This window comes from Neovison vison, chromosome 1 (assembly GCF_020171115.1).
Source record: "Neovison vison isolate M4711 chromosome 1, ASM_NN_V1, whole genome shotgun sequence".
NCBI classification, from domain to species: Eukaryota; Metazoa; Chordata; class Mammalia; order Carnivora; family Mustelidae; genus Neogale; species Neogale vison.
In genome coordinates this window covers 31828885-31850483 of record NC_058091.1, presented here as the reverse complement: position 1 = coordinate 31850483, position 21599 = coordinate 31828885, and the positions used below count along the sequence as shown (strand labels likewise).

The following is a 21599-nucleotide window of genomic DNA, read 5'->3' as shown; positions in this document are numbered from 1 at the left end:
TCTGCTCCTTCCTCTTTTTCCCCCTCTTGCCTTCTTTGGTCTTTGGATTCCCAAAGGGGAAAAGCAGCGTTGGGGGTGGGGGAGGTGTGGGCAGGACAAAGAAGTCAAAGCGATAGGTGAGCTCGGAGGTAAAGACCAACCCAATTACTATGTCACCCCTGTTAAAGCTGGCTCTATTACCAGGACCTTCCATTGTCATCCTAGCAGAGAGCTGAAGATCTCCCTTCCCCAGTCTGTGGCTTCCTCCACTGGTTAGTGGGAAAGACAATGCCCATCTGGCCAGGCTACTGAGGGAATTAAGTGATATGATGAGTACACACAGCCCGGTGTATGGGAGGTATCCAATAAATGGGAGCAGTTATCACAATGTCCTCCCCTGACAAGTCACGCACATCAGCCCCCTGTACACCGTTGTCACTGTCCATGTAACTGGCCACCCGTAAGCCGCCCGTGCAGTCCAACTTTGCCAGACAAGGCAGACGGACCATGACTTCAACCAGACTGCCTTCTGCTGTGGCCCCTGGAGCTGTGGCCCTCTTTCTTATCAAGGCCAGGTGAGCCCCAGAGGACAAACTAAGCTTTGCCTTTGGAGAAGACTAACTGTTGAGCTGAAATGGAAATTGAACAGCTCTTTTTAGAGTTCAGAACACCCAGGGATTTCTCCTATTTCATACTGCTGCCCAGTATTCGCAATTAGAGGCTGACTTCAAGGAGCGATGCTGTAATTGGAAGGACAGACTGTATCAATATTTCTGATGCACCTGAACCCATGTAAGTGCCTGAGAAGATCCTGGATCTGTAAGATTTATGGACCAATTTTCTCAACAGAAGTGGTTTGCATAGGCTTTGGATAAGAATCTGAAATCATGTTTCTTATCTAAACTGGACCACTTTAAAAGAAGAAGATAGAGTATCAGCTTTCCAGGGCATGGTTTGGGGCCATTCAAGTCTAAGGAAAATAATTATCTGGAAAACGAGTGTTCAAACCAGCAGTTCTATACATGAAAGACACAAGACCACATTTCACAGAGTTTGGGAGAATCTGCCCGAAATAACTACTATGATAGAAAAATCAGTAATTGAACTCAAGTGTTATTATTTATCTGGACCTTGGTCACTCTCTCCAACATTATGACAGAAGAGATGTGATAAGAGGAGCTGTTGTCTATCTGAACAGTCACTTGGGGGTGGTTAGGGGGTCATAAATCTGCACAGGAGTTAACCTCCCCTTACAGTCTAGAACAGCCCTCACCATGGAAGTGATGGTGCCCATTCCACCATCCATCTCAGTTACAATGGAGACACAGAACTCCGTGTAGCTACAGTGGAGGCCAGTGGTTTCTCAAGTATAATATCCCTTTTAGTCCATCAGTGTCTAGTGGCCCTAGGATAAGCAGGATTTTATTGGGAGCCTAGAAGCATATTCTTAGAAGTAAAAGTAACCCCACATTACTTCAAATGGTTACCATATTGAACTGGAAAGGTTAAAGTCTTGCCATGTAGGTAAAATGAAAATAAATAATAAACTTGAGTAGGCAACAGACCTTTGTCCAGGTTTTCAAGCATTCCTCGTCTTTTTCTGTTACCCAAGGACTTTATACAGCATTTTCATCTTCAAATGAATTTTGGGCCATCACAGCATCTATCCATAATCTCCCAGCAATTCAAAATGAGCAAATTCCCTATTTTCCCCCCGGGGGGGAATTTCTGAGACTATTTTACAGGTGATGCTAGAAAAACCAAATCCCAATATACTGGGGAGAAGGGAGTGTTGAGTGGAGAATTGTTTAAGAAAGTACCTGAAATCGAACTGCTACTGTTCTACAGAATAAATAGACAAAAACCTGAGACGGTTCTCTCCCATCCATTCCCACACAGCTTTCTTCTAGAAAGAATTGCCTCCTGATCTTTCACAGTCCTGCTACAGAAATGCTCCCATGGTAAGAGTTATCAAAGAAAACTTAGATTCTGTTAGCGGTATCTTCTAGCACCGCCTCTAAGCTTTGCCTACTTTTCTCCATCCTGAAAACTCTTCTCATGTTTCTTCTTTCCGCCGGATCCGTCTTGGACAGGCAGCATCAGCAACAGCTGGGAGCTTGTTAGAAATACCGACTCTCCGAACCACCCCAACCTACGTAAGAATTCACTTTTTATCAGGACTTGCACATGATTTCCCTGCACATAAGAGTTTGAGAAGCCTGTGCTACATTACATTCTCCCTATTCCTAAACCCACTTGGCTTTCTTGAGTTCTCTCTCTTTCTACTCGCATCAGTGAAGGTTTTCTTGGTGATCCTGTTCTGATTACAGTCTCAAGTAGTTCCCTTTCTGCCCTCTCATGGTACATGAAGTGGTGTGTAGGAAGACATTACTTTCTTCTTTTGGCTCTTGTGTTTTTCATTATCCAAGCCTACCTAGGTTTGCCCTGTCTTGTTCCTTACATTTGTAGCTTGACAAAAACCAATTAACTGCTTGTTTTCTCTGTGCTGGCTCCTGTGGCCGAGCTATAATCACAAAGGTAGGAGAGACAGGCCCTGTCCCCCACGAGATGCAGTCTAAATGAGGAGAGCTAGACTCTCTCTTCTCATTCACCCCAACAATGGGCTCTCTGTGAGCTCTCCAAGAGCATGAACACTTGAGAAAAAGGCTTCACCAGCCCAAATGGAGCAAAGATGCAATAAATAAATTATAGCCATTAGAGGTGAATCAGATCTCATTGTTAATTAGGAACCTATCTCCCTTTCTGTGCTTGGATTAGACAGTCAATGCCCAAAGCACAAAGACACCAAACACCCTTTCCGCCCACTACACTTCCTGTTTCTTCCTTTAAAAAAAAAAAAAAAAGTGGGGCGCCTGGGTGGCTCAGTGGGTTAAGCCTCTGCCTTCAGCTCAGGTCATGATTTCAGGGTCCTGGGATCGAGCCCTGAGTCAGGTTCTCTGCTCAGCAGGAAGCCTGCTTCCCCCCTTCCCCCATCTGCATCTCTGCCTACTCGTGATCTCTCTCTCTGTCAAATAAATAAATAAAATCTTAAAAAAGAAAGAAAGAAAAAAAGAGAGAAAGAAAGAAAGAGAAAGAAAGAAAGATTTTACTTATTTATTTGTCAGAGAGAGAGAACATGAGTAGGGAGGAAGGGCAGAAGGAGAGGCAGGCTCCCTACTGAGCAAGCCCAATGTGGGGCTCAATCCCAGGACCCTGACACTTAACCAACAGAGCTACCCACGCATCGCTCCTGTTTCTTCCTAATAAAACATTTGCCAGTGCACACAGACTTGTCTGACATCTTTATCAAAGCAACAGTAGAGAAGAAATTGCACACCCTAAAGTCCTTGGGGTCAGATCTCTCCCTTGGCCTACCCAAATGTGAACATACGTGGGAGACTAAAGATAGCTGCAAATTCTTTGTAATTCCCTCCACAAAGGTGTCATTTATTAACCTTTCACTGCCTTTAGCCTGTGGCCCTGTGCCTTCCTAATGAAGAGACATGGCACTATGCCAGTTCCAGCTCTGAGCCTAGAGAAAGCCTGGGAACCTCCATAATTGCTCTTTTGGGATCCCGGAGTCACTGTGTAGGTAACCTGACCATCCTGTTGGCGAAACTCCATGAACTGGGGAGGTTCTGAAACTATGGAGAAGGAGGCAGGCTCAGCCCTCCCAAAATCCCAGTCTAGCCTCGGATGACTTCAGTTCCATTTGCCATCTGAATACGGTCACCTGAGAGACTCCAAGTGACACAAATGGAACTGTTCAGCTGAGTCCCATCAACCTACAGAACCAAAGGAGCACTAATAAATTGGCTTCTGTTTTGAGCAACTAAATTTGGGGAGAAGATTGTTATGCAACAATAAATAACTGAAACAACGTACTTCCGGTAAATCAGGGATGGTCTTGGAACCTTGAGATGCTAGCGCTACCTGTTAGAAAACTGCCTCGTGTGAGAGAAAATAAGCAACATGGCCGTGTGACCGGCCAGCAGTCAACTGACATTCCAGCGGTGGTCCCACTGCATGTGGAAAAACATGAATATCCACCTCAAAGAAGAGGATTCATAAAGGCAGGGAAGTCAGGGCTCAGTTATACTTTCTTCAAAGTGAGGTGAGGACTGTTTTCAGGTGTGACCAACCAAACTCTAGAGCAGCTGAGATAACCTGCCACCTTCCCCCATAAACTATAAACTTTGTCACTTTCCTTGATGTCTAAACTCCCAGCGGCATCCTGCTGCTGAAGAGAAAGAGGCTTCCACTAAGAGCTGGCCAGACTTCTTGTAGAAATGCCGATATCTTATCCGGGATCATTCATGAGGAATGTCTACAGATGTCTGCAGGGAAAAGGATTGGATCTCCCAGAATCAAAAAGCCCCAGCCACTTTTTCCTGATCCTCAACGGGGCTTACGCCCTCTGGTCATCATCGATGCTGGCAGGAAGCAGTGCTCCCGAGACGTGACTCACTGCACAACCACTGGCCAGGAGGTCTTGAAGAGCCCGCGGGGTGAGTGCAGAGAAGATGACAATGGGAGGCTGACAGTCTCGAGGTGCTCCACAAAGAAATCAGCCAAGGGCGACGCAAGGGCATCACGCCATCCAGAGCTCAGCAGTGGTGAAGAAACAAGTGGTGAAAGAGAAAATTCTAGAAGAGCCTGGGATGTCCCATCATCGATCTCACACGAGACACGTGGAGAACCGGCGGGGGCGGGGGGGGATGGTTTCACTGAATTATTGGTTGTGGAACAGTCAGTGCCTAATGTATGGTTGGCAATGCCCTGGGAAGAGACACATAGGAAAACCGACATCGAGATATAATCAACTAAAATTAGGGAAGTAATTAAAGTAATTAGGTCATATTTGCATGAAACTTAATGTTGCCATTACAAATTCCACGGAGGTGGAATACTGAGGGGCTGGTAAACGGTCACCTGCCTGCCCAGCTGGGCGGTCCTGGACGCCTTACTTCTCCCCCTTCACCTCTGCTTCCTCGTCTGCTGAGCGAGACACCACCACCATGTTTCATTCGTTCTAAGAGGCGTGTTTTCTCACACTTTTACATCTCCAGAAAAAAAAAATCATCATTTACAGTGACTTAAAATTTGTTGGTAGAGTTTTCTCTCTCTTTCTCAGTGTACATAAAATGGTGGTGCATTTAGAACTTGAGGCATCTTGGACTTGATGAAGAGGCAGGACCTATGGCATTTGGTTGTCGAGAGGATTAAACGAATGAGTACTGGCCAAAATGTAAAACTGCCTGACAGGGGGCAAGTGTTGGAAAAAAATGTGAGCTATCCAAACGGTTACCAAATGGCAGCTTTTTTGCAGGGAAGTTCCCACCTCGACAGGAGCAATCAGCTGCTATTGAAGAGGGGTGAGCAACACGGGCACGCGATCCCAACCAAAGCAAGTCTACTCCTTTCTTCACCCCCATCCTACCCCTCCACAATGGCAGGGCTCCTCAACTCTGCTTGCACTGAGGAATTGCCTGGGAGCTTCTTTTTTTTTTTTAAGATTTTATTTATTATTTATTATTTATTATTTATTTATTTTAGAGACCGAGAGAGAGAGCACAAATGGGGGGGGGGGTTGAGGGAGAGACAGACTCTCAATCAGACTCCACAGCTGAGCACTGAGACGGATGCAGGGCTTGACCTCACAGCCCTGAGATCATGACCTGAACCCAAACCAAGAATCAGATGCCTAATCAACTGAATCATCCGGGCACCCCCTGGGGAGCTTTTTAAAATGCCAGTGTCTCTGACATCACCTGCCTCAACACACACAGACACACACAGACACACAGACACACACACACACACCTTTCTCTGGCTTGGGATAAGACTCTAACTGGCATTGGGGTTTTTTAAAAGCTCTCTAGGTAATTCCGATGTGCACCCAAATGGAAAACCACTGCAATGAATTACAAGGTCTTTGAGACTAATGGCCTTTCTAGGAAGAAGACGAATGGAACGCCACCGTTAGGGTCCTGGAGTCAGCCATATGTGGGTTCAAATTCCTGCTCCTCCCCTTCGCTGGCTAAGTGACGAACTGCTTAACTTCTCACAGCATCAATCTCTTCATCTAGGAATTGGGAAGGATACCCACCTCATAGGACTGTTTAGGAGAGTTATTAAGTATCATGGTGACAGCAGAGCACACACATTTAATAAGTCAGCTGTTGTTATTAGTGTCATTTAACCATCTATCCAGCGGGGTGCTTAATAAATATTTGCTACTTCGAATTCGGAGACCACAGAAAGCCCCTCTTGTGGAAAAGTAGGGCAGAGAGGAGGAGGTAATCAATGGATGCCGGGTGAGGGCCATCCCCCAACTTAGCCTAAGCCTGTCTTAACCTTGAATTGTGGGTGCTATTCTCCAACAGGGCAGCACACCCCATCATGGCCACTGAGGGAACGTTCTCTGCCCAGGAGACATCTCCACCTGTTCTGTCTCCATGTGGGCAAGCTGACAACTAAGCAGCATCTGAAAATTTGGGCAGAGGCATCGTCTGAGGAATCCTCCAGACCAAGGAGGGTGAAACAAGAAAATAAATCCTGAATGCAGGTCTGTGGTGATCCTTTCCTCGGGAATAAATCCCAACCTTGAAAGCTGAGCAGAGAGGAAGGCCTGATCCTCACGGGCCTCCCCGTCCTGCCAGCCTGGGCTAGGAGACCACCCTTCAGGACCCGCCACACTCCAGCGATAAGCTGTACTAACAAGGCTACAGGAGAAATGTGCAGAAGCTGCACAGAGAAATGAAGCCTGGGCCCCATTCCTCCCATCAGCATCAAATTTTTATTTCCTGACTAAATAGAAGCTCTGCAGAACAGAAACCAAACTAGAATGGAAATCATTTGCTGCCCTCTTGTGGGGGACTCCGTATCCTTCCCCTCTGGTCGGCTGGACTTAGAGACCTGTGAAAACGGGGGTGGGGGAGGAATACACATGATGTCCAGAAGCCCTTCTCCCCTCTATGAAGGATCTGGAAAAACTACACGTCTGCCTGGTCCCAACCAACCTGTGTGCCAGAAAATCAGTCTAGTTCTGGCCACGGCCCAGAGGACTCAAAGGAAGTCTGGGTACATCCTTAGTGGGAAGGGGAAGGAGGAGAAACAGTAAAAGATCTGACTTGTTATGGTTTGTCATTTTCCTATGGTCCAAATCTGGATCCGGGCTCTTGGCCTAACCCTGGATCAATCAAAGGGGATGGGGGTGGGGACAGATACCCGGATAAAGTATTCCAGGACCAATTCTGAGAGTTACATCTCCTCTAGAGTAGCTGAAATCAGGAGCTTAGGCCTGTCATCAAATCCTAAACCACATCAAGCAAACTAGGCCCCGGGGAGCAGGAGGGGAGCTGAAATGACGCAGAGTAACCTGGGCAGGAAGCAGATGCTCTGTCCCCCACTGCAGCCCTAGCCCCATTCCTAGCGGGCCAAACCAGACTTCAGCCCTCCAGGAGAGAAACGGATTTTTGTTTTGGTTTGTTTTTAGGAACGTTGAAAAATACCCTTCCTGGCTTGGAATATATCCAAAATGTGTGTGGAAGTCACAGCCTCTCTGGAGACTACCCCATGCTAATGAAAGATTTAAGATTTCCCTGTTAGCCACCACGTAATTTGCAACTCAACTAGTGACAGATAAATGAACCAGAATGGATTTTTTAAATTATTACAGACTTGATATGTACAGAAAATTTCAGAAATCTTACAGAAATGCAACAGCATATTCTAGGACTCTAAAGACAAGAGGGGAGTCTTAATAAAATAGTACTTTACTTACTACTATCTTTTTATTATTGCTGTGTCACAATACAGTTGGCTCCTAACACTAGGACTGGAGCAATCCTTCTGATCCCAGAGGTATGCACGTTAGAAAAGACTGTTTTATGAGGATCCTCCATCCCCAAATCACCATTGTTTTCATTCTAAGGCTAGTCCATGCAGAAATCAATGAAAATTATTTTTTTCATTGAAAAAATGAAATGAAATTTTTCATTTCAACCAATTATGTGGTTGACTGTCCTAGAATTGCAAAAACACAGCTTCACATTAACGACTCCTCCATTTGAGGAATCAGAAAACATATACCTAATGACATCACTCACCTCTCTAGAGCCTCTCATGGTTCCACAGTGTTCTGAGGCTCTAAAGCTGTCCGATACGGTAGCCACTAGCTGTGTGCGTCTATTTAAATTTATATTTTAGTTCCTTAAAGTTAAAGACCCTCCATTGCACTAGTCCCGTTTTAAGTGCTCAGCAGTTACCTATGGCTACCATATAGAACAGCACAAATATCAAAGATGTCCAAGATTGCAGAAAGTGCTCCTGAATGGAGTTTTTCTATAGGATGGCTAAAAACCTTCCACAAAGCAAGCAAGGCTCTTAGCACCCTGGTCCTATCTGCCTTCTTCTCTCCTCTCTGGCCTCTGTCTCCAAACTCACTACATGATCCCCTAACCCACCCCCTATGCTAATCTTCCTGGGATATCTCCCCTGTACTTCCCACCTCCACTCCCTAGTAAATTACTACTTACTTTTTAAGACTCAGGTTCATTATCAGCTCCTCCCTGCAGCTTCCCATGACCCACTTTCCCCCTCCCCACAACTACACAGTGTGAGTAATTCCATCACTGTTTATTTTTATAAAATATTTACCCCTTGTTAATTGTTCTTAATAATATATTTTACTGATATATACTACATTTAGCTATAAAATATTTTCTTACCTACCGATAATTTTATCTTTAGAAGTTTTATAAAATAATTATTTTAACACTAGTTGTGAACTTTGATCCCATCCTAGTTTGAAATGTAGTTCTCAAAAAACACCTCCTCCGCCTTCAGGGCCAGGGTGATCTGAAAGAATGAGGATCGAACCAGAAACAAGAAACCTGGGTCAGAACCTCAGGAGAAGCCCTAACTACCTGTGTGATATGAGACAAGGCACCCGACGGCTCAGTTTTCTAGAGTTTCAAATGCAGATTTGGGCCTGCTGATCTCTGAGAACTCAAAGTCCTTCCAGGACCTGCGTCTAAGGAGGGAGCCAATGGGAAAACAGTGGACAAGAGTGGGCAGTGCAACTGGGCAGTCGGAACCTCCCACCCGAAGCTTTTGGAAATGAAATCTAAATTTCTGCATGTGCTGCACACGTCCATACCAAGCTAGATAACTCCAAGGACCACTGCCTCATCCTCCAGGCCAAGAGCCACCAGATTCTCAGAGCCGTGTCAAGAGTCATCACCAGACAGCAATCTACCGAGGGCTCGGACTTGCTCTGTTCGTGATTCATTTGCAAATACCAGAATTATTGAGGATATGGAAAGGTCCTAAAGGACTCAAAATGCCACAAAACAAGGCAGGTGTCATTAGCCTCCCAAATCAATACATGGCAGTCTCCTGAGATGTCCAGGCGTCCACTGAATCGTCATCTTCTCAGAATGGCTTTCCCTGCCCAAGCATCAGGCAGGTCGTTCCCCTTCACACTCCCCCCTTTTGTGTTCTTTATAACACTGTTATCTGAAACTCTCTCTCTCCCGTTTCCTTATCTATTACGTGCCCAGACCCACACTGAATTACAAGCCCCACCAGAGCAAGACTGTATCTGCCTTATTCACCAGGGTTGCCCGAACCCCTCTGTTAATGACTCACACATGGTAAACACAGAATAAGTATTTGATGACTATTTGCTGGCCAAATGAGGTCAGCAAAATGATGGCAGACTCACCCCTATGGTAAAATGACATTTGGTTGTGTCTTAAAACCTGCCACTACTCCCATGTTTGCCCTTCAGGATTGCATAGATCCAACCTTGCTATACTAATGAGACTCCATTCTCCTATGTCCCAATGAACACACTCTCTTCTTTTGGCACTCTCTTTATACTTTATACTTTGCTATGCCCTTAGTAGGCAGCCGTGGGCTTTACCAGCTTATACTATTTTTTCTTCGCTAGGAAATCAGGAACCCAGGAGCGGGGTCCAATGGTTCTATGTATGTGCAGCAATACTTTGTACCTCCGACTACATGACTCAGAGCCAAGTGAGACAACCAAGAGTAGGGGAAGCAGGAACTAAGACAGCTCCGCAGTCCTCAGTGGCACCCAAATGGGATCAATCAAAATTTTTTTTCACCAAGGATCTTGAAAGTAGAATGAAAATCCCAGATACTAGGACTCACCAATCTCTAGAAGACATGTAATACTTACCTATAGAATTGTGCATTCTGAGATTTGCTCTCCCCATTCTTCATTTAGCTCTGTGAGACATAAGGGTTTTCCCAAAGATGTATTTATTTAGTTTAGAGGAGGCGAGAGGGGGAGGGAGAGAGAATTTCAAGCAGACTCCCTGCTGCGTGTGGAGCCCAATGTGGGACTCAATCTCACGACCCTGAGGTCATGACCTGCACAGAAACCAAGAGTCGGACTTTCAACTGACCAAGTCACCCGGGTGCCCCAGGTGTTTTTCTAATTGATTTCTATTGCTTGTTATCAAATGTACCTTAACTGATACAAGCAAAGGAGTACTCTATTCCACTCCATAGCAAGTGACTCTCTCACAACATCCTATCTGGCAGATATCACTGTGACAGTACAGGCATTTAGTTGTAGTTAAAATAAATTTACACCTTGATCGAAGTTGGCTGCTCACCAGTAGGAAGCTGCTGGTGCACTGTAAAATGTAGGAATGTGGATGAGAGTTACCAACCCGGAAAGAACCCAGGTTGCTGGGGAACATGGCACAAAACCAAAACGATCAAATTTTATGGCAATAGCGATGAAGACATAATGTTATAATCATCTACATGATCAGATACGAGGAGCTGGGAAAATCTGGCTTGCTGGCAGTGTAAATGGAGGAGACGTGAGGGTTTCCGCGGAGTCTAATCTCCCTATAAGCTAACATGATGAGCACTAATAAACCGATCAAATTTCCAGATCTTGATAGGTAATAATGACACTGCAGCTTGTGTGGATTAAATATTATTTGAAGTATGGTGTCTACATCTGTTGTCATTCTGTAAGGCTGACACGGATTAGAGATCACCAAGGAGAGGGCTGCAAAGTGGTAAGAGATGGATAAACCATGTGACATGAGGAACCGTTAACAGAATCAGAGATATTTGGTTTACAGAAGGAAAGGCTGAAGAAGGTCCAGTTACTTCATCACATATTTAAAGAACAAGGACATGAAAGAAAACCTTCATTGAAATTCAGGAGATGGAAGTAGGAACAGTAGAAGAAAGCCGGAGGGAGGCAGAATTTAACCGAAAGAATAGCTTGCTATCACAATTTTATATAATAAGGTGCCTAACCAACAATATAATAAGACACCCAACCAAGAAGTAGGCCACCCTCCCTGGAAATATTCTCAAAGAAGCTAACGTCCCCGGCTATTTTAGAAAGTACTTCCACATTGGATGAATGAGGGGCACAGAGGACATCCCAGTCACTTTCAGGACGAAGATGTGGTGCTTCCTGGCAGGTCCTCTCACTCACCGTCTGAGGGATTTGAGTGACTATGTTAATTTCTCTTGGGCTCTTCAGCCCCATCCAGAAGAAGCAGGAGACTAAATTAGATGGTCTCAAGGTCCCTCAAATTGCAAAACCCTAAAACTCACAACGGAGAGGGAAGAGGACAGCAGAGGAGGTAGGGTAGGCTCACAGGTAGGAAAGAGGACGGAGAGAGAAAGGAGGAAAGAGGGGAGGCTGATGTTTGCAATGGGAGAAAGAGAAGGAATCAAAAGGAGAAAAGAGAAAGATGGAAAGAAAATGGAGGGTTCTGCCCTTCCCCAGCAACTCCCAGGCCTACTTAATAGCTCCGTCTCCACCTTCTTTATTGTTCAGCTATTTTGATAAATTTCAGCTGGCATTAACGTAGAGCATGTGCTTAATACCATAGTTTTAACTTCCGATTCAATTTTATTACTGAAGGTGTCTTTTTTTTTTTTTCCAAACAAGGGCTTCTCTGAGACCCATTGCATTTTCCTTTTATATTCATCACCTATTAAAGGTTTCCAGGAGCCCCTAAATTTCCCATTTATGCTGATGCTCCCATTTGGTATGCTGAAGGTACTTCATTGCCATTCGTTATGAATGAGCTACAACAGTATTGCAACAGCGCTCAGCAAACAGCTCCTGACTTTCAGGTGTCATTACATGCAAGTTAAACTAAATGGATGAATTTTTAGCAGGAATAATGTAGTTCATGTTGACATTATTCACAGCTTTCCCAAGAAGACAGGTATTAATCAGACAACACTCGTGTAGGTCTCAGTATATAAATATTTGGGCGTCTGGCTAAACAGTGCCCTAACCTTTAAAAGGCATATAGACCTTATGCTTTAAATAGGATCATCAGTATAAAGGGCAATTTAGGACAAATAAAAGGAAGAATCTTTGCACAGGAGTATGGATGTATATGGAACCCATTATCTCAAGAGTTTAAACAGAATACCAATAAAAATAAGTCCCCAAGAAGCATCTTGGTAAGTCAGTAATCACAAAGTTCTGTGAACTCTTCCTCCAAAGTCACTCATGTATCTGTCTTGCCCTCTCTTTTCCACTGTCTTTACCCAACATACATTTACTGAGGCCTCAGAGGAAATTTTAAAAAATAGAGAAACTCAGATGTTATTTCTGGAAGTGTACAATCTAGAATGTGGGATGTGGTATACAACAAGAGATGAACAGGAAAGCATGTAGGCACAGGCTAGGTGCTCCATGAACAGATGAAACAGTGAGTACTGCAGAAATTAAGAAGAGACCATTTCTCAGAGCAAGAACACTTCCTGGAGATGGGTGAATTTTGTATGGCCATCGTGCAGGGAACGGGAACGGATAAGCCATCAGAGTGGAAACTCTATGAACCAATCTGTGAAGGTAGCCAAGGGTATGACACCATTTTGAATAACTCGGCTTTCTGGGTGGAGAACAGAGTTCACGTGAAGATGCTGGAGGCGAGCAAAAAGATAAGAAAGATAAGAATTTGGGAACCAGATATCAGAAGCCTTGACCAGCAGGTGGAGGAGGTGAGACTAACGTAGAGCATGTGCTTAATACCATAGTTTTAACTTCTGATTCAATTTTATTAATTGAAGGGGGAGAGGAGCCTCCAAGGGGGAGAGGAACCACCAAGGCCAGAAGTTCTGACAAGAAGCAACAAGGACCCAAGCTGAGAGCAATGATGGAATGGAAAGGAAGGAACAAATGTAGAAGACACTCTCCTCTTCCCTTCTAAAGCCCACTGCTGCTGGGTTCATCTTCTTTATCATCTTGCCGGTCTTACCCTTAAAAGTCCTCATTGTACCGCACACAAAATCTGAGCTCCTGCTTTTGGCCTCCACCATGTTCTTCCAGTATCTTGCACAGACCTGGCTGCAGGCTCACTTGCCCTGTCCCAGAACCCCTCCACTGCATTCAAGCCTTCGGGGGCACAGCTATGCACCCAGTACACACCAGCCAGACTGTCAAAGCATAGATTTCTACTATTGTTCTAAGTCTTAGATGAACCCTAATCTTATACCTGAGCAGAATTAAAACACAAATCATTATAACTTCCCTGAATCACAATTCAGGAGTAAACCTCTATGAACAATTTACCCTGCATTTTTTTCTTTAGATGAAAAATTTTAATAACTAATCTTTCCCTGGGCACCTGAGTGGCTCAGTCAGTTAACCATCCTACTCTTGATTTCAGCTCAGATCATGATCTCAAGGACATGAGACAGAGCCCCATGTCAGGCTCCATGCTGGGCGTGGAACCTGCTTAAGATTCTCTCTCCCTCTGCCCCTCCCCACCTTCTCTCTCCCTCTAACAAAAACAAAAACAAAAATAAAACCACTAACCTGTCCCATCAAACTACACCAGCTTTCCATAAGGCCAAGGTCTCCTACTAGTCAATCTCTAAACCAAGCCCCTTGGCAGTCTCCTTACCCACCTGCTAGATATCTTGTCATATCTACACATTTTATGTTCCCATATAAAAAATTACCTTAGGAGCCTCCCCAAATCACTAGCACAGAACAGAGCACAAGGTGAGCCATGATTATCCAGTAACTGATTGATTATATGTTTGATTTTCATATATGAATGTTGATTTCATTCTAGGTTACTGAAAAAGAAGGACATTTGGAAACATTCCTCATGCCAAGGGGATAGCTTCAGAGTACCTCAGGGTCCAAGGGTAAGATCAACCAGTTCATTGGACTAACAGAATATTTCATTCTCTTATTTTGCAATGATAAAAGAAGAATAGAAGTCCATGAGAGAGAACAGGAAAGGTGCAGTCGCTTGAAGCAGAGCCACTGTGGTAAGGGCCACCCACAACCAGCCTGAGAAAAGACACCAAATTCCTGCCCATTTAGGCGAGGACATCAGTGGCTCTCCAGAGATTTATGAGTATCAAACCCACATAAAAATTATTTGGTTCTCTCTCACATGCATATGCTGCATTTTACAGGAGGTAAAATTAGGAGCGCACTCTCACTTTCTACTGAGTCCCCAGGACAATGGGCCCCGACTAACCCCACTCTGCAGCGGGATCTCTAACCACTGAAGCTGGTCTAGCAGAGGTTGGGGAAGGGTGAGGGGAGTTTCCAGTCAGGCCAAGCTTAGTGAACGGAGTTTGATAGAGAGCTCAGCATTTTAGTGGCAAAGTCTGCATTTTAGCATCAAAAGAGACAGAGGTAATGGCACATGCTTCCCTCTGCATCCCCGGCATCCCTCTGCTCTAACCCGAGAAAGGTCAGAAGTTACAGCTAGCCAATGTGTGTGTGGAGTGGGGAGGGGGGAAGGAGTTGGAGGTTGACAGAAGACATAAAAAAGTTCCATGCCCTTCTGATGGACACTCCAGCAAAGCAAGGGAGCAGCTTCTCTGTTGAATGCAGCTCAGAAGTTTAACGATTACATGACTGCACATATGCCTGACAGAACAGCACCTGTTTTGAGAGACTAAAGAGATCTCCAACTTTTTACTCTCCAAGAGTAAGCTGATAAACAATGAGGCTTACAGAAAATTTCATCCAATATTAGGGGTAAAACTAGCCCTGCAGAGACTGACTTTGCAGGGGCAATTTAAAAACCAATAATAAGGATGCCTGGGTGGCTCAGTCATTAAGCATCTGCCTTCAGCTCAGGTCATGATCCCAGGGTTCAGGGATTGAGTCCCACATCAGGCTTCCTGCTCAAAGGGAGTCTGCTTCTCCCTCTGCCCTTCTCCCTGCTTGTGCTCTCTCTCTCTCTCTCTCTCTCTGACAAATAAATAAACTCTTTAAAAAATAAAAAAAAATAAAAAACAATAATAAGTTGCTTTATAATCGTATCTGACATATCTGCTTTTAAAGTACTGGTTGCAGGGCCCCTTGGTGGCTCAGTGGGTTAACTGTCTGCCTTAGTTAACCATGACCTGGCTCAGGTCATGATCCCGGAGTCCTGGAATCAAATCCCATATTGGGATCCCTACTCAGCAGGGGTCTGTTTCTCCCTCTCCCTCCTCCCTGCTTGGGCTCTCTCTTGCTCTCTCTCTCTCAAACAAATAAATAAATCTTTAAAATAGATACAAAAATATATAGAAAATATAAATATTTTCTATTTATTTATATAAATGTTTATATAAGTGTATATGTATATATTTACATATTATGTGTTTATATTTTATATATTTATATAAAATACTTTATATAAAAATATATTATATATATATATATACACACACACATATAAATGTTCAAGTACTGGTTCTGTATGTAAGACTGTGTAGGAAAGAAAGTTAACAGTAATAACATGAGTTCAAATTCTTCCTATCGGGGAAGAGTTGAAGTAGGAGGAGGAAAAAGTAAAAAAGGAAATCTAATCTCCTCCTACGAGGGATTTCTCCCTCTATTTTTGTGTGCAGAGATCGGGCTAAGTCCATACGTGCCAACACTCAAGCCAAGAAAGTGTCACTAACATCGCTCTGCTTTCTATAGGATGCAAAAACTGAGAGCTCAAAGGAATAAACCTCCGAGGCTCCCAAAGAAAGCCATGCACAATTTTAGTGGCTGTAGTCTCATTCATAAGTTAAATACACTGTAATACATAGAAACAGTCTAAAACCAAGCATAGGTGAATGTACCTCGCACTAGAGGCTGCAGCACAGGGTTTTGTGGGGCAGCGTAAGACTTCGGGGGTGGAGAAAAGCGCAGTGCCAACCATGGGTGGGATTCGGGATTCAGATCCATGGTCTGTGTGTGTCAAGGAAATGGGAGCTGTTTGAATTACGGGGCCATAACTCCATCAAGAGATCCTGAGGACTGCATAAACCACTTGAGCCTACAAAAATTACTGCCCCGTATTTCAGTCACCTGTGGTTTGTTCGATGAGTTATTTACTGGCTGCCTCTGCACAGTCTGTCATGTCAAACTTCAGACTTCAGAGAATTTCTTTGCAATCTGATCTTTCATCTTAGAATCTGTCCATTCCTGTAACCAATCTTTATTGAGCATTTGCTACAAGTACTGTGCTTTGGGATAAAGGGATTATGCTGTTCCTTTCCGACCTCTACCTACTTGCAAACCCTAAACCCTTAAAGTTATCCAACACAAGAAATCAGACATCCTACAGCCAGCTACAGAGCCCCACCTAGGGGACAAATAGCCCACAACGAGTAGAGCAAAGGTCTGATAAGGATACAGCCATGTGCGTATGTGCGTGGGGTTCCCATCCTGTTCCATCCCGTCTAAGAGTTGAAGCTCATATGCGCTCATAGAAAAAGCTGCTGCACAGTGACTTGCAGAAGCTGCTTTTAAGGAGAAAGGGGTTGATCTAGCGAATGCTAAGACATAAGGTACAGGCCCCCAGTCAGCCCACACCACCTGCAGCCAAGCAGCTGCTGGAAAGCCTTGACTTTCCCTGTCACAGATGTGCTCCGTGGCCATTTTAACCCTTTCAAGACACCTCTTGGCCTCCTTTATCCTTTCAATGCTAATGGGATGAAGCTAAGATGCTCATGGTGGAGACCGGGTCCTTGACAGCGGGGGGGTCATCTCAGAAAGATGAGGCTTCAGCACTACCTTACACTTCTCACAGCTCAGATCGTGAGACCGCCATTTTTTTTAAAGAGTTTATTTATATGACAGAAAGAGAGATCACAAGTAGGCAGAAAGACAGACGGAGAGATGGGGGAGGAAGCAGGCTCCCTGCTGAGCAGAGAGCCCGATGCGGGACTCGATCCCAGAACCCTGACATCATGACCTGAGCTGAAGGCAGAGGCTTAACCCACTGATCCACCCAGGCTCCTCGAGACTGCCATTTTTAAACATCCAGCCTTCTGGAAGTCTTTTTAACCAAAGAAAGACACATTTCCTCCTTTCTGTGCTGGGGGGAGGGCACACCTGGAAGTGTGACGAGCTAGAAAAGTTAAGTCACCTTCAGCATGGCAAAAGCAGGACAACAGTAGAGAGAGGCTCAGAGCGCTCCCTCTCTCGCACGTTCCTGCGTTGGAAGGACTCCCCACCATGGGGTCCAGGCCATCTTCTTTGTCCCTCTCTTGTGGTATTTATCAGCATCTATCCTTTACCGAAGTTTTATGTCTTACCTGCCAGTGAAGGTAGAGTCAGTGTCTGATTTATCTTTCTATTCCCCACCATGTCAAAGAAATGAAAGAGAACAGCTTTCTCTTTGGCTGTCTCTCCTTGGGGGAAGTCTGGTGAAAAGAAAGCATTCAGCAGAGAAGACAGAAAAAAATCAACTACAGTCACCCATTTGTTATCTATGTGAACAGAAGAGGGGGAAAAATGCCAATAATTTTTTTCTTTTTTTTTTTTTTTTTTTTTTTACAACAGCATCATTCCTTCAGTGGCGGAATGACAGGTAAAACAAAGTGGCGAATTCATAGTTCGGGAGCTCTGGAGTTTGGTGTGGGAGGTCGGGAAGGGCAGTCATGGGAAATACGGCAAGCGAGGGAGGCAGGTTTCAGGTCACGGAAAGCCTTTCGTGCCTATACTTTATCCTGAATATGACGGAAGCCACGTGGCCACTTTCCCTGCTTGAGTAACTTGGCAGTGCTCGCCTCGGCAGCACAGACACTAAAACTGGAAAGATACGGAGAAGATTAGCATGGCCCCTTCGCAAGGATGACACGCAAATTCGCAAATAGCTTGGCAGCAAGGAGGGAGAATGGGTTTGAGGGAGGCAGACCAGAAGGAAGGAACCTGGGGAGAAGGCAGCAGCCCCAGACGTCGAGGCTGAGCTGAGGAGGAGATGAACTCAAACTGGCAGCAGGAAGCAGAATCCACAGGACTGGGTGACTCCAGGGGTCTGGCTTAGACACCGAGAGGCTCAGAAGCATGAGGGAAAGAGGGTTATCAGCTCCCATCTGGACAGGTGGAGACATCCACAGGCAGCCTCCCAAGGGCATATGTACAGACAGGTCTGGGGTTGGAGACGGGAAGTGTGCAGACTCGCTTAGAGACAGGGGCCAGCCGAGTATATGGAGAGCTCCTCTGGGCAGCGGGCAGCAGGAACCCTAAGAACCCTGCCACTTAGGGGTGTTTTCTCCTTTTTCAGTCATTCCCCCAGGAATTCCCTCTCTAAGGAGTCAAGGTGAATGAAGTGTGTGGGACCAATGGCCATGACCACCAGAAGTGAAGTCCATGAACCAGGCATCACCTGCATCTCAGATAGCCTCCAACAGAGAGCCAGGGTCTGTGTGAACGTGGATCAAGGACCTGGTGACAGAATCCGCGTGTGTTCTATGAGAAGGCAGAGCCTGCGCAGTTGGCTGAGGATGACTCGGCAGAAGTTAATTAAGTCATGTCTGCTTCAGCACAAGCACTCTCCAGCCTCACAGCCTTCTCCTCAAGAGGTTGTGTGGTCTGGTGGCGAACCTGCTAGAATGGTGTAGACCTAGCGGCCCACGGCGGGGTCATAGCTAAGCTCTTGAACCCCGGCTCTGCTGTTTCCTCGGCAGTGATCCAGGCCAAGACAGTCAACCTCTGTTCGCCTCAGTTTCCTCATCTATAAACTAGACACGGTGCTGATGGCGATGATGCTGAGGAAAGTGGTGACGATGACGGTCGTAGCGGTGGGGACAGGGGCGGCACCTGTCTCACTGGGTCGCTGTGAAGGGTAAATGAGTTCAGGTATGTAGGTGGCCAAGACCACATGGCATTTGGCTGGTAGTGAGTGATATGTAAATGTTAGCTCTTAGTACCTGATGAGTCATGAAATTCCCCCATCCGACGTGAGGAGAAGCCATAAAGCAGGAAGTGGAATCAGAGTGGGCAGAGAAGTGGAATTCGACCATCAGGAACCATGAGAGGAGGTTTGGATGGGATCAGCCTGAAGACCCCCTGCTTTGTGTATGAGGACACCAGGTGGCCTGGCCAGGGAGTTACTGAGACAGTATCCTGAAGACAGTGAGCGAAACGTCACATAATTGCAGGCTGCTGAAGATTTTTCATCTCTCTCCATTTGCTTTCACAATCCCTTCGGGGGCTGCAGCTGCCCTTTTCTCCCCTTCACAAGTTCCAGACCCGTGTCTCCTACTGGTTCCTCATGTTCGGTGTGAGTAACCCCAAACACCACGTTCCCCCACACCAGTGTCCCTTCTCCACATTGCCTGCACCTGGCCCTGGGCGTCCCCAGTCTCCCAGCACTACCTCCTTCCCCACATCCAGGAGGCAGCACTTCCTCGCACTCGGAGGCAGGCGGTGCCCCCCTCAGTTCCCCCTGCACCCCTGCCCCGTTTCTCACCTCCAACCTTGCTCCAAGCCACTGGGATCAGGCCCAGCTGCTTTCCTGCCACCCCTTGCCTGCCTGGTCGCACAGCAAGGCTGTCCACAGACGCATCTTATTTAAATACTCTTTCCTTGTGTTCCTCCCCAGCTCAGAAGCCCTCCTTACCTTCAGAGGGATGATTCCAAACTGTCTGGTCCAGTCTTCCTCCCCACTTCCCCCTTCTTACGCTTGGGCCACTAGTGAGTCTGGATTTTCTGTTCCTGAGCAGTCCTCAAATGCCCACGATTGGCCCTGGAATGTGCCAGCTAGCGGGAGGGAGGTCCGTAGGGGTGGAGAAGGAAGGAGCAAGACTTCCACACAATAAACACGGACACGGGAGGGCTGCGGAAGGGGCCCGGAGCTGCTCCCTGCCATCTACGGCCCTTTCCTCTCTTTCAAGGCTGCCTGTGACATTGTTTTAGTCAGGGTTTACCTGGATGTTTCCATGTTGAGCATGGGTTACCTAGAGTGCTTGCCCGGGCCAAACACAATGCCCGGGTAGGTGACCCTTCAGTCTCAACTGGAGATGACCCCTTAAGTCTTCATGGTGAGCGCACCACCATGAATATAGACCAGGGACCTCGTGGGCACACAGGGCAGCAACACAGTCATTACCATGAGGGAGGAAGCTGGTCCTCTTTCCCTTGTTTTCCAGAGTTTTCTTTCATCCATGGGATCAGCTACTTTAACCTGGGTAGGTTTTGAAAGAAAAGTCTGTGGCGAATGGGAACCAGCCCAGCTGAGAAGTGTTTCATGGGTGCTGACAGTGGCAAACAACATAGTGTACAAACAAAATAGACAGCCCCTGGCAGAGCGGGGACAGCAATGGCTCTGCATCTCCTCTAAAAGGAAGGAAGGACAAAACTATGAAGAATCAAGTCTTGGGATATTCAGTACAACCAGCAGCAAGACATTTCTCTGGTACTTCTGAGAGCACAGTGCGCTGAGAAGGCAAACTTCTTCTGACGCCTCTGAAATCAAGGAGAGCAAGCTTCCCAAAGAGGACAGACACCAGGCTTGACTCCAAGACCTCCACACAAGTTCTCGAAGGGTCTGGAGCTAACTTAAGTTGAAGTAGATACAGATTTGTCCCAAAACATTTTCAATTATGGGCCTATGTTAATAAGGCTCTATGTTAATAGGCAGGGTTGATTAGTTGGGATTCATAAGTCAAGAGAGAAAGGAGGTCTAAAAACCAAACTGTTGGGGCGCCTGGGTGGCTCAGTGGGTTAAAGCCTCTGCCTTCGGCTCAGGTCATGATCCCAGGATCCTGGGATCGAGCCCCGCATCGGGCTCTCTGCTCCGCAGGGAGCCTGCTTCCTCCCCTCTCTCTCTCTACCTGCCTCTCTGCCTACTTGTGATATCTCTCTCTCTCTCTGTCAAATAAAATCTTTCAAAAAGTAAAAATTAAAAATTACAAAAAAATTTAAACCAAATTGTTATCTCCAGAATGTGGGTTTACAGTATTCTCTCCATTTCTATTTAATAGATACTCCCATGGTTTGGGAAGTTTGGGATTTGGATGTTACTGTATTACAATTTGCTCTAAATGCTAAGATGTGAATAATAGTTAGTGAAATTTCTACGTAGGATTCCAAACATCCTAAATGTCTCCCTCAATCCTGACATGCCCCGAGGCCCAGCTGTCTTTCGCCGTTCATTGCCAGGCACGTCTGGGTGGAGCACTTAGTAATATTTGTATTTCTAAAAACCTCACTGCCAATCTATGACTTGAGCACAACTTAGCCACTTTACCCCAGTCTACCTCCCCAAGTCTCCTTCCTCATCTACAAAATGGGAATCATAACGGCTTCATCAACGTGGTACAAAAACTCATTTAGACGCTATTAATAGAAGGGA

At 45.7% G+C, this 21599-nt stretch overlaps 1 pseudogene; it reads left to right on the top strand.

Moving 5' to 3' along the window:
• Positions 1-18022: 18022 nt before the first annotated feature.
• Positions 18023-18120, top strand: LOC122898036 (annotated as a pseudogene).
• Positions 18121-21599: the final 3479 nt, after the last annotated feature.